The following is a 15,728-nucleotide window of genomic DNA, read 5'->3' on the forward strand; positions in this document are numbered from 1 at the left end:
GCTCCTCAGTTGCTTCTTTCTTTGTTGCTTCTTTCTCTGTAAGTCTGGTAGATCACAGTGTTCAAGTTTATCTTTCTGTATAGAACTGCTCCAACATCATAGAGGTAACATGTGGTTAATTAAGGGATTTGTGTGTATAGTTAATCCAGGCTAGTTAACCACTATTCTATTGATGGGAGGTTTGCTTAATAAGCAAAATCCTTTCTGACTTCTTCCTTGCTTGACTAAATGTGTGATGAAAAGAGATTTATCCTTGAATGGCCAGCTAATTTGTACAAGTAAGATCAGCTTTTCTGTTGCAAGAAACAACCTTTCAACTGGGAGAGAAATCTTCCTGCTGCTGTTGCTGTTATCTTTGGTTATGATTGTTTTTAATGTTCATCTTCCTGAACAGCTGCTATTTCCTCCTCCATCCAGTAATCTCTTTTAAAATGGGAAAGATCTTTATTTTCTTTGAAACTTAATACAAAAGCCCCTTGTATCTGCTGCTCGTTTCATTCATCAAATACCTTTATTCAGCTTCATTTGAAAATAGTAGAAATACACTTGTCAGTTTTCCTTTGACCACTGAGGTCAGTTTGAATAGTCTTTGTTCTGTCAGCTCATACCACCCTTCAGAATTGCTCACTTTGATTTGCATTAACCATGCTACTTATTTTAAAGGCCACCATTTCTGTGTATGAAGCACCTATAAATAGTGCTTTTGATTAACTGACATCTCAATTATCCGACTGTGGTTTGTGGAAGATTAAGATAAGATACCTTCTAGTTCATGATGAGCTATCTTTTGACAATTCAAAAATGTCTGCACTGGTTCTGGAGTCATGAGACATCTATTAATATGTATTCCTCTGCAGTGTATTTGATAGTTTGCTCACAGCTGTAGAGAAAACATTCTTGTTTGTTCCTGTGTGTTTCTCATTCCTTCACCTCATTCTGTCAGAGAGCAGTTGCACCTCTTCTCATCACTTACAGAAGTACATGTATGCTTCTTTCTCTTTGTAAGTTGTGCTGTTTTGTTGCTTTGGGTTCATGTGTTGTGGTGGTTTTTGATTGTCAGAGTGGTTTTTGGTTTGTTTTTTTTTTTTTTTTAATAAATCTACATTACAGTTTCTCAACTGTTTCTCAGGAAAGATGCTCTTCAGCCTTTTTTTTTTTTTGTCTGTTCACATACCTGATGCTCTGTCATCCCATATTTTCATATGCACTTCCTTCAAATTCATCTTTCCTTCTTTGACCTGTCTTTCAAATGTGCTGCTTCCCTTTTTAGACAGCTTTCTTATGTATTTCACTTAAAGAGTCTCAAAATCCCCTAAATTAAGATGCAAAGATATACAGAACTCTGAAGACAATCTGGTGTAGAATGCAGCACAATTGTAGGTGATCCTTTATGCATTTTATTTGAAATTAGGGACAGAAGAAAGCTTTGGCTGGAATCCCATAAATATGATGTCAGGAAGGAAAGGGATTGACTGCCTTTTAGAGACTATTGCTTTAATCTGCAAAGGTTTTTCAGAGTTGAAATTGGTACCCTGGAATAATACTGAGGTGTGTGTTGCATATTGTGTTTTGCCAGCCACATTTTTAATTTTTTTTGATGGAAGAGTGGTGCCTATGGTATGTGGAGTAAAACAGGCTGTAGAAGTTGGCAAAGCCAAATACTGAAGTTCCAATGTTTTTTTTTTAATTTGGAGAACTTTAAAGCAGGATGTTGCTATTTTAAGTAGAATTTCAGTTCCTGTCTGTTCAAGTCTGTCAGTGTCTCTCTTGAACCAAAACTGAGGAGCTGATGTAAATGCAGCCTAGTAGGCAGAGAAATTGAATGTAAGAAACTCTCTTTGCCTTTCCAGACCCTCTGAAATCTACAATTAGTTTTGAATTTCAATTTCCTTAACTCTAGGAAATTGTACCACTCAAAACCAGGGAAGGTCATTAGAAGATTCTTTAAGGGGATGGAGTCCAGGAAACTTTTCCTTAGATGGAAAAGTAGAGCTTTCTCCTTACCCTTGGAAGAAGTGCTCAAGGTAGAAAACATTCAGTGCCCACCTTATGCCTGTCCTCTCTAGTTCTCTTGGCTGCCTGGTTTAACCTGCCTGTTGCCTCCTGGATGCTGCAGTAAAATTGTGTGCCAGCACCTGAGGAAGTTCTACTTGTCTTGGGGAGAATCTGTCCTGTTGTTACTTCTTTGGCCACACACTTTGCTCTGTTCCAGACACTCCTGGTGCTGGTTACTGGGGTGGATGAGAGGAGCAGGCTGTCAGAAGAATAACTCCTTATAACAATAGGCTTTATTGCCTCTGTTTGTTTCCTTGCCTTCCTCGTCCTGCTGCTTTCTCCCCCTTTTCCCCCCATCCTCAGTGCAGCAATGGGTTCTTCTGTCTAAATGCTGACTCTTGTTTGTGCTTTCACTCTGTGTGCAGCTCGGCTGAGCATTCCCATTCAACCAGCACAGATTCCCTTTTGGAACAAGGCTATCATCAGGTCACAAGCTGTTCTGGCTCACAATGAAAGCCAGGGAGAAGCTTTCAGATGTACTTCTTTGGCTGCATCAGGTTTTGCTTTCAGGATTGTTCTTCTAAGGAGGAGCTCTGTGTAGTGTCCCCATTTTGGAGGTTTGTTCTCATTGTAAGAGTCAAAGAGGATCCCTTGGAAGGAAGAGAGTGTTTTTTCAGGTGGAAGAGACTTCTTGAGACCTTTAACCTACTACCAGAGATACCTGTTCAAAGAGCTGTGTCTTCTACTGGCAGCATAATCTCTGTTTTCTGAAAGTCTTTGCCTTGTTCAAAATCCAGAGAATTTTTCAAAGAGAAAATTAAACTAAAAAATGTTAAAGCAAGTGCCTCATTGCCCAGGCCTATGATGGACACATGGGATTTTGAAAAGCACCATTAAAACAAAACATAAGAGCTAATGCCTCTCATGTGGCTTTTTGTTCATAAAAGAAAAAAAAAAGGTGTTGCTTTGTGAATTCCATTTATTGTGACATCCAAAAAACACCTGCATAAACTGATTTGAGCTGAGAAAACAGAGGCATTGAAGATACCATCAAAAACTTATTACTCCAGAATTGCATCCTAAAATCTAAACTTGAAATTTGAAATTTTTTTGATCCACAGAAGCCGACACATATCTGATACAACAGTGAAGTTTATTTGCCCAAGGATTGTCTGGAGCTTGTGAATTCATATATACAGTAATTTCTAAAGCAGCATTTTTTTCAGTCCTATTGTTCTTACCACAGTTTGAAGGAGAATAAAAGAACCTGATGTTAAAAGAGAAGATGCTAAGGGTCATGAGCAGCAGTTTGATGAGAATTCTATATTAATCAAGCATATATTAAATTGATAGGTGTTAAAGGTGTTCTTTTAACCACATGTGTCCTTTCTCCAAATATTCACACCCTACCTTCCGTTGCTGCTCACATAATTGAGGAAGTTTGGTGTTTTTAACACCCTAGGTGGTTGTTGGCTTTTCTTTCAGTGTGGTGCAGAGGTTTAGTGGAGATGGCTTGATGCTGCTATGTAGATGTTATATTGGACCATAGTGATGAAATGCAAATTTCCTGAGCTCTTGTACTTAGGGCTCTGAGCCCCACTACACACACACACCGAAGTTACAGCTCCTGTAATGCCCAATAGTCCCTTGGGCCTTTAATTTCGCTTATAAATTATGAAACTGCTGAGGAGTTCCATACTGGGCCTGACCTTCCTCTGAAAGCAAAGTTTTGTAGCTTGAAATGCTTGGATTTATGTAAGAGGGTAGAAAGAAAAAATCTGATTATTTTTTCTCTCCATCCAGCCCAGCTTCTCGCTGTTGTACAGCGCACATCTTTGTGACAGTTTATAATGCATCAGTTAAAACACAGCACTGGTTTGTAGTCCTAGCATTTGACAGGTGGAATCAGAAAAGTTGCTGCTGGGATAAATATTTTTCAACTGCTGTCTTAAAAATGATAGAATTCCATTAAAGTGAGGGAAAACAACATAACTTAGAAATTGTTATAAGACATTGTGTTTGTCTGCAGCTGGCATCACACAGCAAAAGTAAAAATCTCAGACTGTAGCACAGTCTGAGGATTTTGGCTATATCAGGCTACTGCTGTCAGCAATCTCTTCTTGCAGAAATTGCCACCTCCAAAAGCAAGAATACCTCAACAGGATGTATCTGTGCACCACTTTTCAGTCTGGTTACTTAATGTAGCACCATTTTTATGAGCACTTCCAGCAAATGTGGCTAAGATGCAGAGGAGTATGTTGTATCCTCCCCATCCTCCTCCTGTGCAAAAGGGTTGCTACTTTTGGCAAAGACGTGTGGTGATAGTAACAGCTTAGGCATCTAGTGAAATCCTCCAAGCTCCTCTGAGATCATGTTCATAATCACATTCATGCTTCTCTCTGATGTTAATGAGATGAGGTGGATGTTGCTGGTATAGAAGCTCAGAGTTTTAACAAATGCCATGCATTGCACAATATGAAGACTTATGAATCACTTGTTGATCACAATCTCTGCTCATCTTCCTGAGGGTTAAATGATGCTACATCATCTCTGAAAAGGTGGTTATTCCTTGTCTTTTTAATTTTTTATTCATTTGTCTTTCCACCTCAGTACCATCCATTGGCACCTGTAAGAATTATGAAGGGAACTTTGGGACTAGAATACTGAGCTAGTACTTCTGAGTAACTTAACACAGCACTTACTTTCATGCATCAGCTTTTGTATCCTGTTTACTTTATATGGTGATACATTAATTTGGTAGCAGTTCTCATGAATTTAGCCAAGCGGTGGTTTTATAAATAGTTCTGTATTTAGCTGTAATTTGTCTCCTTTTTGTTCTGAAGAAGTAACTCATATCCTTCCTATGTCCTTTCAGTTGTCTGAGAATGAGATTTAGAACCTGCAAGAGTAGAGAAGCATTACTAACAAGTTTGTATGAAGATGTAGTTTGTTGAATGGGACTTATTTGTCCTTTTTTGCCTTAAGTACTCTTCTCCTTTTCTGTTTTTCTCAGCAATGGGTATAATAATTTACACTCTTCAGAACTTGGAATTGTTTTTATGGATATTGGAGGAGGCAGAAACTCACGTCAAGATGATGATGTCAAATGTTTTCCTCTGAATCTGTCTTCCACTTCTTCTGAATGGGTCCTTGTGTGCATTAGTTTCTGAGGGGAAGAGCAATTCCAAAGGTGAACAGCTCTCGAGACAATTTTGCCCCTGAGAAGCGCTCCATTTCTTAGTTACAGGTTAACACAGTGCACCTTGTCTGCAAACTTGACAATGTGAATTTAAAGTAGGTTTGTTTGTACCTGCTGTGTGCAGTGGGAACATCTGCTGTAGTTGAGAGGCACTCTGGTTGATAGACCAATGGATTACAGTAAAATTAGTCTCTTTCAGTAGCAAAAATATGATTTGAGTAGTTTGTTGTCCAAGGCGGAAAGACCATTTTGCCTGCAGGAAAAGATCAATTAATTCATGGAATAGAAGTTCTTCCTCTGACTGACAGCCACATGAATGCCAAGGATTATCTATGCATTCTCAGTCTTTCTAAACAGTTAAGGAGACTCGTCCCAATAAATTCCAACACGTATTGTTGGATCCAAAGTGGTACTAAGGGGGAATAGAGATGTAACTGCTGCCACCTGGAACTACCACAGTGATCTTTCCTTGTTTGCCCCACAGTTACACGTGTGTGGTTTCTGGTGTTCAGATGTGCTTTGGCATATTGCATAACAAGTTTGTGTCAGAGATATGGTGTGACACTACGAATTCACTTAGAGGCAACTACTATGATAGGCTTATGAAAAAATTAAATTCATAGTGTTTCTTAGAAATGCCTACCTGAAGCAGTTTCTACAGACTTGCTATGAGATGTGTATTTTATGTGAGAAGGCCCCACCTAAATACAGAAATACAAACACACTGACTTACTGTTGTTCTTCATCTGACTGTAAATGTGAGATTTTTTCAATGGATTGTGGTCATACCAAGTGGCTTAGCTGGAATATAAAGTATTTCTTGTCCTACTGGGTGATTTCCACTCATATAACTGTGTGGTTTTTTGTTTTAAAAACTGGAACCAAGCACACCTCTTTGAAAAACAGAAAACTAGCTCTCTTCTCTTCTTGGAGGAGAGCTCAGGTGTTCTGTCAGCTGGAGTGGCCCAGAGAAGAGTCACATCAGGACAGTGCCAGGCCAAGTGCTCACTGTCCTGCAGAGTGGGACTTGGTTGGGGTCCTCTGGCAGCTCCTCTGTGGCTGTGCCTGTGTGTGACTGTGAATTCACACCACAGAGCTTCCCTCGAGTGCTTCCCATCTGTCCTGAGTGCCCTGTGGCTCCCTGGGGTGTCCCCAGCTGCAGGCTGGAGAGGATTTGTGGCTGTAACAAGAAGGGGCCCTGGGCAATCTGATTTAGCCCCTTCTGTGGCTGCTCTGCCCTTTGAGGAGCGATGCAGTGAAGGTGCTATTCTAGGACTACGACCTTTAGCTCCCCCCCATTGTTTGCAAAGGGGAAATAGGAAAATCTAATGTAAACTGAAGGCTGTTGTCTAAGTGGAGGAGCTGCTGCTTATCATGTAGCATGGATTTAACATCTTGAAGATTAAATAGTGCTGCTTTTCCTTCTGATATTGATTTTTCCTTCCCCTACAGCTTTTCTTTTTCATGAAGTGAAATCCTTGCAAATACTTTTAGCAGGGAGTATTATTCCTGATAGTGTTGCAAAAGAAAAATGTTAAAAATTGAGCAAAGTTTGGAATTAATTTTTCAAGGAAATTATGGATCTTGCTTGCAATCAAGTAGAAACAAAATGCTGAAGTTATTTTTTTGTGCCACAGATATGCTAGAAAACTAATTGCTCAAGCTTTCTTAAAAATCTCAGTTGTAATTTACATTTAAGCTGTAAAGTTAGAGGTATATTGGTATTTAAGCAATTTTTTTATGAGGCATTTCCATTTTGGTAGAATGATGACTCCAAGGCCTGTTCAGTGACTCATTCCTTCATCTCATATTATAAAGTGCAATGACATTGAGAGAGTTGAGTCTTTATAAACTATAGATTATTTTGTTCTCTGGTAGAAGAGCCACATCAAACTTAATATGGATCTGTTTTCCTTCTCTTCTCTCAGTCCCGTTTGTACCACAGCATCCCTCATGTGATTGGCCTGCCAGCTGCTCAGTGTTCTTAGAGTGGAGAAAACAGTGGCCTTGTAGGTCATATTTGATCTTCAGACCTTCTGGCCCTCCAGGTCTAGTTTAGGAAACCAGCATTACTGAATGTAATGTACTTTGGGTTTTGGTTGGAGTTTGTTTTTTTTTTTTGCCCCCAGGTCCTTTTCCTTTTCCCTTTTTTCTTTCCTTTCCCTTTTCCCCTTTCCTTTCCCTTTTCTCCTCTCCTCTCCTCTCCTCTCCTCTCCTCTCCCTTTTCCCCTTTCATTTCCCCTTTCCCCTTTTCTTTTCCCTTTTTACTTTCTTTTCCCTTTTTCTTTCCTTTCCTTTCCTTTCCTTTCCCCTTTCCTTTTCTCTTTTTTGTTTTGCTTTTGATTTTGGTCTTTGTTTTTTGTTTTTCTTGGGTTTTTTTTTGTTGTTGTTGTTTTGGGGGTTTTGTTTGTGTGTTTGTTTGTGTTTTTTAATTTAAGTTCCGATTGTTCAGTCATGCTTTGCTGTTTGGTCTAATAAAAGGTATTAATTTTTTTCTCTCCTGGTGGTTCCTAATATTTCATTAAGAGTTTTATTGCAGCCTGTCATATAGCAAAAAAATGTGTTTTTTTTTTAAATATGCCCATATGTGATATTCACGTGTCCTCTGAACAGAGAGAGACGAAGCTTTCTCAGGATTTCTCCTGAGAGAAGCAGAGAAAAGAATGACCAAAACAATTCTTATCTCATTTGCTGCACCTGTGTTTGTGCCCATGTGGAATGTGTTCTGGAGATTGTTATCCGAGGTGATTGCTTGATTGTATTCTGGTGATGGTGTTTTGGATTCATTGACCAACTGGATCCACCTGTGTGTGTGTGGTGCAGAGAGTCACAGGATTTCTAGTTAGTTAGTTAGTGATAGTTCTTGTTAGTGTAATATAGATTTAGTATAACAGAGTATCATAAAGTAATTAATTAGCCTTCTGATATCATGGAGTTCTGTGCATCTGAAAGTGTGCTAGGCTCACCAGCTTGTACCCAGGTGTCTCAGATAGAACAGCACATTTGAAGAAGACCTTGTCTGTTCAGTTGAGGCAGATGGAATTCAATGGTCAGATTTTTAATCTGTTATAAGATTTTATCTTCATGCAAAAGTGTGATGCGCTCTCTTCTTGGGAACTGTAATTTGAGTTTTAACTGAAAGCTTGAATGCAGAATATTTGCAGGTAGTCTGTCTGGTTTCTGTTCTGGTTTTTTTGGGTAAGCCAATGCAACGAGCGTTTTTATCCTTCATGTGAAGCTGAGTGGCTTAGAAATGTGAAAACATAGAATTTCCAGCTCTTAACTCCTTGACTGCCATGTCTAACTGTATTTGCTGACTTTAATGTCTAAATTTGGGTGTGAAGCCAGACTGCTGCAGAAGGTGGTGCTGCCATATGGATGCTGTTACTTGGGTGGAATAGTGCCAAAGAGGTTAATAATATTTCCATTGTGCCTGCACACTTCAGATATCTCACAAGAAACTGATTTAATAACATAGTTTTTGTTTCACAGTAGCAAATCTCTGTTTCTTTCCTAATAATTTCTTACTTGGAAAGGCACTGTACAATAACTGAAAATAGAATAAAAAGAAGATATTTCTGTCTTCAAGTATTGGTAGCATTATTAAAGAAATTCTGACTAGATCAGTTTAATAGATTAGATTTTACTTGTAATTTAAAATATGACAAGGAAACAAACTAAACAGTAAGAAAAATACTCATATTTATCAACAAAATAATTTCACCTGTATGTCCAAGACTAATTTGTGGAATGAATGAATGGTAGGAGCAGTTAAACTTTTAATCAACAGGTTATTTTCTAAATGTGCTTTTTAAAAATACAGCTGTTAGGTTACATTTCAATGCCTGGTTCATATAATTAGTAATTCAAATTGTGTATTTTAAATCCAAACTACTGAGCATTAAATTAAAAAAATCTTTGTCCCTGACATTGCAGTAATGAGTTGTACTGTGCCAGTCTCCAGCAGGGTTCTTAATAACTAGCTTTGATTCTATTTCATGAGTTTTTATGTTACAATTTGGATTGATGCTAATATAAGACTAGGAATAGCTGATTTTGTTGGCATGAGAATAAATGTTCTCCTCATAGACCAAAATAACTTGAATAGCTTTTGATATTGAATTTCATTCCTGATGTACAAAATGCCTTTTTCTAAGAGTACCTAGAGTTTGCTGGCTGGGGCAGGTTTGACTTTCAGGCATCATGAGGTACAATAATTTGAAGAAAATCTCTCTAAAAGGAGAAACCAGATCTGCCTGTCCCAGTTTTGCCAGTTTATTTTTCTCTTGGCTTAAAATGGATTTGAGTTTTGGCTGTTAATGCAACAATCTGTTTACCTTGGCAGAGCTGGGACTTAGACCAACTTTTGTTGGTTAACAAATTACATTAATTTGAGCTCACTGTCCATGGAGTGTTTTCTCACATCATGAATCATTGTGCAAACAGGGACACAGTTTTAGTCCAGTTCCTGAGGAGAAATCTAGCACAGCACTTCAGGAATCAGGTATGTTGCACTTACAGATGTGAAGCACAGCTCTGATCTGCTTTTTTGTAACAAACCTGGATCAGTGTTGTCTCTAATATCAATTCAGCTTCCATGAAGACTAAGTTTCACCTCAAAAGAAAGAAAAAAATATTAAGTTTGACTGGAAGAATGAATTTTTCTAAGCAGAGTTTGAGGAGGTGCTGTGATTTAGCGTGCTTTAGAAAATGAGTTTGATTTAAAAGCTGCAACTGCAAGAACCTCTAAATTGTAGAGCACTTTTGGCTGTCATGTGCTCTGCAAACCTCAGTACTGTGATAAATGAGAATTTTGAATGATCTCAGAAGCACCTTCCCATCAGTTTGTCACAATTCTGCACATTTGTTAGGTGTACTCTTATTTCTCCTTCCAAACTGCACTTTTGGTTTCCTTTGAAGAGTTTATAAACATCTTGATTGTGTGGTCTTTCTTTGGTGACTCATATGTCTCTGACTGCTTACACACACTTATGGTACAGTAATCAAATTCTCTGAGAGGAGGCAGCTTTTAAAAATATTTATATGTGCTTTTTAATAAGTGGAAACTTTTATAGACAGAGGAAAGCCTGAAGAGTGAAGGGTTGGGGTTTTCTGTTTGTTTAAACAAACTTTCAGTAAAACAAAAGTGAACAGCTGCTGTCTGTATGTGAATTAGTGCAAACTTCAGGGAATTAACTCCAGTGCCTCCAGCCTACCCAAGCCACTGTAGAGTCAGGTCAACAGCCCCATTCCACCTTTTGGTGCCTCAGCTTAAGAGAGAGAACATAATTAATAAGAAAACTGTCATTAATTATGTCATTTTTGCAGCCTTCTTAAGGGAAAACTGCAAGAACAGCAACAGATTCTGGAACTCTTGAAAAAGATGAGATTTACATAGTGAAGAGTTGTTTTCCTTCATTATGTCTTGCTGCAGTCTGAATATTGAGGAGTGTTTAAAGAATCAGTAGCTGGAGCCAGCCTGAATCCCTGCTGCATTGTCATCTCCCCCTTACAGCTCTCTACCCACCTCCTGGCTGCTTAGGAAGAGCAAGGCAGTATGTAATTGCACTCATTGCAAAATCAGAATAGGATTTTAAAGCTTCCTAAGCAGGGAGGAGAAATGACTTGGCGCAAAAAGCTTTGAGTCCTGAAAGCAAGTGCATCCTAGTAGGCTGCTTAAAAATGAAGATACAGGACCTTGCTTTCCAAAGGTCTTTCCTGGGGTTCAACCAAACTGGAAATACCCTGCTGAATAGTCTAAATTTTGCCTTTTCTGAACCACAGTCCTATTGTGTTCTGTGGAGATAAGGATTTTCATTGATGTGTGTACCTTGCTGGCACTGCTTGAATCCAGTAGTCTTTGGAGAGCTATTGTGTAAATACAACTTCTGATCCAAATGCACTGGTTGGTCGAGGGTAAACTGTATGTATGTTTGTTTGTTAGTTTGTATATATACATATATATTGGACATATATGGATAATATTTGTGCTAATTTAGGGACTCTAGTTCATATATTAGAAATATGTGTAAAAATTTGTTAGTTGACTGAACTCAGTGTTGGGCTTTCCAGATATTCAGGTCCTTGAGGTTTCAAGAGCCCGAACCCACAACTTTCCTGGAGTCTGTGACTTTTGGGGTGGGGTTAGGGACTCCCAGAATGGCAGGCCTGAAAACATGAATTTTATAGTTTCTGATGCCAGGAGGAAGGCTCCTGCTCCACCTCAAGATCTGCAATTAAAGAACAGATTCAATACTTTTGTAGGTGTTGGGGGTCTGGGTGCTCAGTCCAGTGAAGCACCCAAGCTGGTAAATCTGAGCCGTGCAGAAGCACCAGGAGAAAGTGGGAAGTGGTAACAGTAGGGAAATTCCCTGCTGTGAGTGTTGGAGACTCCCACCTGCCGAGCTGACCCGACCTGACCTGTCATCTAGAGAGGCTTGTTGCCTGCCAGGATCTGGAACACTGTGGTAAGATTGCCAAAGCTTGTCTGCCTTCACACTACTGCTCCTGCTGCTCTCTCATGTAGGCTTGAACGGTACCACCTGAAGGGATCTGAAATTACCAGCTGTGACTCTGTGGTTCTGGGGTGATGGCCGAGAGTGTGGGAGCCTGGGTGGGTTCCCCCTGATCCTTTGGGTGAGAGCAAAGTGCATTAGGACGAGTGGAGAGATCCTGTGGGTAAGCTGGTTGAATAGCTGGTGTCAGCAGCAGAATTCTAGTTTTATAATCATGAGAGTCTTTTTGAGGATTGCTTGGGAAAGATGGGATTCACCTGACTGAGACAAAAGCATCTCTGCTAACTGTATTATGAGCAACTGGTGGACCAAACAAAATGTGATACAAACAATGGAGACCTTGTAATCAAAAAAATCAGGACTGGTGGGGGCCTTTCCCAAGCATACCCATATAAACAAGGAAGTGCTTTTCAGAATTACAGGGAAAGCTCTGCTACTCTTTCTGGGAAGTCAGCACAGCTGGTTGCCTCTCTGAAATGTCTGTGTTCTCATCCAGACAGCATGGAATGCAAAGAAGAGGAATATGTCTGCATGCAGTTTCAGAGTTAGGATTTCATTGGGATTATACAGTAGGATAGCTCATATTCAATCACCCTGATATCTGCTGGAGGGATAGTGGAGCTCGTTTGTATGCTGGGTTGGGTGTGAGCAGTTCAGGAGGTTTCTGGAGTGTGTTATCTACTGGATGTCATGCCTGCAAACAGTGAACTGTCTGGGGCTCTGCAGGCTGAGGGCAGCCTTGGTGGCACTGACCAGGAGATGGTAAAGGTCAGGATCCAGAGAGGAGGGGGGGATAGGCAGAGAGCAGGGTTGCAACCCCAGACTTGAAGAAGAAAGACTTTGGCCAGGACTCTGAAACCAGTAGAAAAGTCCAGGGCAAGGTAAACCTTCCCTCAGTGGAAGAGAATTAGATTAGGGAATATTTAAACAAACTGGTCACATGCAAAGCCACGGTCCTGGTGTGGTATGTCATGAGGGAGCTGACTGATATGGGAGATCCCTCTTGATGGTCTTCAAAAAGTCACTCTGATTAGGAGAGTGACACACCCCAAACCAGAAGAATGCACCTCCTGCCTTCAGGAAGAGCAAGAAACCTCATTTTTTACTGAAAACTACAGATTGGTCTGCCCCATGTGAACCATTGGAAGGTGATGGAAGAAAGAATCCTGGAGGCCGTTTCCAAACGTATGAAGGACAAGGAGACAGTTGGGAGCAGTCAGTGTGGATTTATGAAAGGGAAGTCATGTCTGAACAATCTGTTACTCTTCTACCATAAGATCCCTGACTTGGTGGAGTGAATGTTGTTTATGTTGACTTGAGCAGAGCTTTTGTCACTGTCTCCCAGAAGTTGACAAACGGAGGAGGGGCAGTAGAGGTGAGTGGGAAGAAGTGTCTGAAGTGCCGGATGCAAAGGGCAGCAGGAGCTGCAGCTGCAGGCTGGTCCCTGGCAGTGGGGGCTCAGGGGTGGGAGATGGGGCTGGTGCTGCTCAGTGTGGGCAGCAATGAGCAGGAGGACAGGGCACAGAGGAGTCTGAGCAAAACCAGCAAGTGTTTGACTCCCCAGAGGGTCGTGCTGCCACGTGTAGAGGCTCCAAGAGGCTGGAGAAAGGGGCTGAGAGGATGCTCGTGAGCAGAGGGAAATGCCAAGTGCTGGAGCTGGAGAGGGATAACCCCAGGCAGGAGTCCAGGCTGTGCCTGGGTGTCTGGGGAGCAGCTCTGTGGAGAAGGGCCCAGGGATGCTGGTGGCCACGAAGCAGAGCAGGAGGCAGCAGCGTGTGCTTGTGGCAGGGGCAGCTGCTGCTCCCTGGGCTGTTGTAGGCAGTGCTGTGAGCAGGAGGATCCTTCTCCCCCTTCTCCTTCCTGGTGAGGCACCTTTGGAGTTGTGTGCCCAGTTCTGGGTTCTCAGGTACAAGAGACTTGGAGATGGAGAGAGCAGAGTGAGTCCTGTGCAGGGCCATGAAGGTGGTTGAGGGATTGGAGCCTGTGACATGTGGGGAGAGTCTGGAAGAGAAGGGACTGTGCAGCCTGGAGAAGGGAAGGCTCAGGCTGATCTTATTGATGTGTCTGAAAGCATTTTTAATCTTAAAGGTGATCAAACGCTGGAATTTCCATCCTTTGAGGTACTCAGTACTTGGCTGCAATCTGTGCTTTAGTTGTTTCTACATTGAATAATGGGATTGGTCTACAGAGGTGCCTTCCAACCTCAAAAACTGTGATTTAGGCAGTGGTTAGTGGTTTGTACTGCAGGTGCAAGTTGATAATAAATGAAGTACCAGTGGGAGCTGTCCTGGAACTTCTTCAGTCTAACATCTTTATCGAATACTGGGGAAGGCAGAGGAGTGCACTCTCCTCATATCTGTGATTTCCACCAAATTGGTGGAACAGTTTGTGTGTTAAAGAGTGAAGGGACCTGAGTCTAAAGGAGCTCTGATTGTCTAGCTTGGAGAAGAGAAACTGGGACATCCTGATAGCAGCCTTACAAAGCTTACAAGTAGGTTATCAAGAAGATGAAGTTATTGCCCTGCAGTGGAGAGTGGGGCAACAAGACCAGTGGGTGAAAACTGATACAAGAAAGGTTTTCTCTCTATAATCTGTTGGAGCCTTTTTCCCAGTGAAGCAGTGGAGCAGATTCTATTGCATGCCCTACCTGCCTCTGTAGGAGGAGGTTGGAGGATTTCAAGGCCCATGTGGGCAAAGCCCTGAGTAACCTGGTTTGACCTCACAGCTGGTTCTGCTTTGAACAGAAAGCTGAACTAGAGATGTGAAGTCCCTCTCAGCCTGAATGACTCTGATTTTTCAGCTGAGTTTCACTGATAAATCTTTCATGTTCTGTTGGCATGTCAGCTTACAGTGTGTGGTGCCAGTCTTCCTCTTTTGCTGTTCATTATATAGTTTAGCAGGCCTCTTGTAAACTGGTTTTACAACGGTTTTAGACTTCACAGATGAAGTAATAGAGGAATATTATAAGCCATAAACTTGTGGCTGGTATGTATCCAAAAGTCAGAACACTGCTTTAGCTATGACTTGCAGGCTCTGGAGGAGGGATGGAGATATTCAGCATTGTGACTGTGTGACATTTTGGGGGTGGAAGAAGTAACTCTGCTTTCCTGTCAACTTAATTCAGTTTAGTATGCAGGGTTTGTTATTCAGGCAGAACCTTTTTGCTGCCTGTGGTGTAATGGTTGGCTTTGCTCTGTGAGCTGGTGTTGCCTGCTTGCAGGCTAGAGCTTGCAGGGTTTACGTGGCACAGTTATTTGTGCAGGAAGCAGATGCCTGATACCAGCTCTCACTTTGCTGTTTCAATGCTAAGTGCTAAGTGTTTGGTGGGAAGTCTTGGGACAAGCTTTTCCACTGAAGAAAACAGGAATAAAGTTTACAGATATGGCTGTCCAGACCATCAATCTGGCCAGTAAATGTTTGATGTACCACTAAATATAACTATGGTTTCCATGTTGAATACCCCATGTGTATTATTTTTGATTCTCTGAAGGAATTTTTCTGTCTTTATGACTTCCTTAATTCTCTAAAGAGACTTCCTTGTGTGAATGGTTTCAAAAGACTTCTTGGGAAAAGACAAACATACCATGTAATGGGAGCAAGCTTTTAATGCTTATAACTCTGATAAGACATTCAGAGCAGTAGAAGTATTTAATCTTAATTCTTTGATGCATAGTCACAAGTGAAAGTAAATCTCTGATGAAACTCTGTGAGGGCATGTTCATGCAGCAAAGTTTTGCATTTCTATATAAACATCATAATGATGAAAAAAATTCTTGTTAAATATATTTTAGGTTGATAGTGATGTATTAGCAAGGTAGTTGCAGTGGCATGGGATGTTTATGAATTTGAGAACCTTTACATATATATTTCCATGTAAAATAAAATGCTTTGAAAGCCCTGTGAACAAAAGGTAAAACTTTGTCCAAGAAATAAAAATAAACTTTGTAATGCTGCCAGAATTAATATTGCTGAAGCATCACAAATGGATTTCCTTTAAAAAATAAAGAAAAATGCATGTT

At 40.7% G+C, this 15,728-nt stretch overlaps 1 protein-coding gene across 3 annotated transcripts in view; it reads left to right on the forward strand.

Moving 5' to 3' along the window:
• Nucleotides 1-15,728, forward strand: part of SH3KBP1 (SH3 domain containing kinase binding protein 1) — a 212,250-nt gene that overhangs the window by 9,057 nt on the left and 187,465 nt on the right. The window lies entirely within an intron of this gene.

Source organism: Fringilla coelebs, assembly GCF_963513975.1.
Source record: "Fringilla coelebs genome assembly, chromosome: 2".
NCBI classification, from domain to species: domain Eukaryota; kingdom Metazoa; phylum Chordata; class Aves; order Passeriformes; family Fringillidae; genus Fringilla; species Fringilla coelebs.